This window comes from Castanea sativa, chromosome 5, assembly GCF_040712315.1.
Source record: "Castanea sativa cultivar Marrone di Chiusa Pesio chromosome 5, ASM4071231v1".
NCBI lineage: Eukaryota > Viridiplantae > Streptophyta > Magnoliopsida > Fagales > Fagaceae > Castanea > Castanea sativa.
In genome coordinates this window covers 34644142-34647420 of record NC_134017.1, presented here as the reverse complement: position 1 = coordinate 34647420, position 3279 = coordinate 34644142, and positions in this window count along the sequence as shown.

The following is a 3279-nucleotide window of genomic DNA, read 5'->3' as shown; positions in this document are numbered from 1 at the left end:
AATTCCATAATTATTTCCAATGGACCAACCTTGCAAGGAGCCTTGAAAGTTCCCATAACCTTCCTTGAAGTATTGTCATATGCCCTAATAGTTAAGGGAGAGGGGATGATTTTCTCCATATCTAGACCAATTGTGAGAGCGGTCCTAAAAGGGCATACATTTAATTCAAATCCATTATTAATAAACAACATTGGAACCTTGGCACCCAAGCACTCGATGGTGTTTTGCAAAGGCCTAGTGTGAATGGCACCTTTAGAAAAAAGTTTGACATCAGAAAATGTGAGGGAAGTATAAGACGGGGCCTCAACTCCCATAAGAGATAGCACTTCTTGTGGAGTATTTTTGATAGGCATTTCTTTTCCATTCAAGGTATCTAAGAGAGCACTATGACGCTTGTGAGAAACCATCAACAAGACTCATATGGACACATAAGCTTGAGTCTTCTTCAATTTGGTCAAAACTCTATCTTCCTCTTCTTTTTCTTCCTTCCCTTTGGGTTCAGCGGGCTTGGACCACCCTTCTTCCATGTTCCTACTAGAATGATCCTTCTCCAAATTGTCTTCAAGGGCTTTCCCACTTCTAGTGATATTTTCCACATCGTCTTGAAGGACCCTCTTCTTTAATGCGATCATTCCTTTGGGGAGTATCCCTCACATAGCCACTACACTTTTCAACATCTCATCTTCTTCATCCCATATTCCTTAGACTTCCACCATGTTAACCTTTATGGTTTCTATCAACTTCGAACAATCTCAATCAATCTTTTCTACTTGAACTCAATTCTGATATGGAAGAGAAGCTCAATAATAATCATGAAAAGGGTTCATCCTAATGTTAGGTTTGGTGGTGGTGTTTGGATTTGGAAGGGTTCCATTATCTATTAGGTCTTGTATCTCATGCTTGAGAAGGAAGCAATTTTCAATTTGATGGCCAGATTTCTGATGGAAGTGGTAATATTCATTGAGGTTCTAAGTAGGAGGTAGGCATGGGTGTGGGGTCTACGGGTTTGATGAATCCTTTGGAAGTTAAGTTCTCATATGCTTGAGCAAAGATAATTCCTAGGTCAAAGAATTCTCGGCGAGCTTTTGTGATGAAGCTTGGGTAGGCTAAAGGTTGTTAAGGTATGATGGTGTAGACACTCAATTTTGCATCCATGATTTAATTAAGGAAGATAATTGGAATGACCAATTGTATCCCCAAAATTCTCATTACATGCATTAATTTGTGCATTGCATATCATAAAAATGATCTTGAGATTCTAACAGTCGTGACGGTATGCCCAGTTTCCAAATCGGACCATCGAATCAAAAGATATTGTATGATCAAATTTACACGGTTAGCATGCATTGTGTCTAGGTAGAATCAACCACGCATGATTAGTTTAAATTAATTCTTATTGGTTAAACAATTAAAATTAGTTAAATAATTTTGTGATTGTTTGATAGTTAGTGTCAAAAATAGGATCACTTGCATAGGATTAAAGGGGATAATTGGATAACAATAAAACTGTGGATAATCTGAACTTTATCAAGATTTATTTTGGATTATTTATCTACAAGATAATTGTTGAGGAAGAGACCTAAATTATCTAGAAAAGAGATAAAAATTTTAGAATACGGATTATAAACACGTCTAAGTGCAAGGCCCAGCTGAAGAAAACCTAAAAAAGGAGTCCAAAACGCACCCGAACATGAAAGTGTGATTGGCATCCAAGAGTGCCATTCGGCACTTTTGGAGTACTGAATGGCACCTACATGGGCTTTGGCCCGACGCTTTTCGGGTGATGCTAAAACACATCCTTTTCGACTTTTTCACAGAAAGATGCGTCCCGATTCGCATTCTAATCATCTTTGCTTATTTTTTAAGCATCCCAGCCTCTATAAATAGGGACTGGGTCTTGAAATTCTGGAGACTCTTTTATGCTCTGAGAAAGACACCTTTTCACACACTCAAGTTTCTCATATTTCTAACTCCCCTTTTCTGATATTCTCTCTTAAAACTAGGGTTTTTAGGTTTCAAAGATAATTACATAAACTTCTTTGAACCCAAAAATATCCCCCAAGAAGAAGAGTGCTCCATGCAAGAGGTTGTTTCTTATTAACCTTTTTTTTTGTGTTTCTCTTGTTGTAATGATTCATGTTTATATATTTCATTCAGTTTAGTTGTTTCAAATATTCATATCATGAATTGCTGATTTATTTTGTTGAAACATGTTCTTGATTCTTTTTATTATTGTTATGATCTCTTTCTTAGTTTCAAAAATCTGCATGTTATTACTGATGGAAATATGCATATACGCAGTGGAAAATTAACGGATCTACTTCATTCTTGGAGTTTTCCATGCTAAACCGTTCTAGAACCTTATCTATCTATCCAGCTTGTGACAAACCTAACATCCTATTCTTTCGATCTCGCCAAAGCTTGATCCCTAGAATATAGTTAGCTTCACCTAAGTCCTTCATATCAAATTGGCTTGACAACCAAACTTTAACCGATGACATTACTCCTACATCATTTCCAATGAGTAGAATATCATCTACATAAAGCACTAGGAACATTACTACTTTGTCTTGATGTCTTTTGTACACACATCGTTTATCAAGATTTTGTTCAAAACCAAATGATTTGATTGCCTGATCAAATCTGATGTTCCATGACCTAGATGCTTGCTTAAGTCCATAAATGAACTTTTTCAACTTGCATACCAGATGCTCTTGGTTCTTTGCTATGAAACCTTCCGGTTGCAACATGTAGATTTCTTCTTCAAGATTGCCATTAAGAAATGCAGTCTTGACATCCATTTGCCAAATCTCATAATCATAATGAGCAGCAATGGATAAGAGAATTCTGATAGATTTAAGCATGGCTACTAGCAAAAAAGTTTCATCATAGTCAATGCCTTCTTTTTGTGTATACCCTTTCGCCACTCTTGCTTTAAAGGTTTCAACCTTTTCATCTATCCCTCTCTTCCTTTTGTAAACTCATTTGCAACCAACTGGTTTAATGCCATTAGGCGCCTCTACAAGATCCCATACATTATTGGAATACATAGAATCCAATTCAGATTTCATAGCTTGGACCCAATGATGAGCATCTATATCATTTATTGCCACCTCATAAGTGTGCGGATCCAATTACGCCTCTTCTGAGATAGCTTCATAAATTTCTCCCAAACCTATAAATCTCACAGGAGGCCAAACAATTCTCCCATTACGATGAGGCACCTGTGTACTAGACATCTCATGAGTAGTATCTTGTGGTGTATCTAATATAACCACA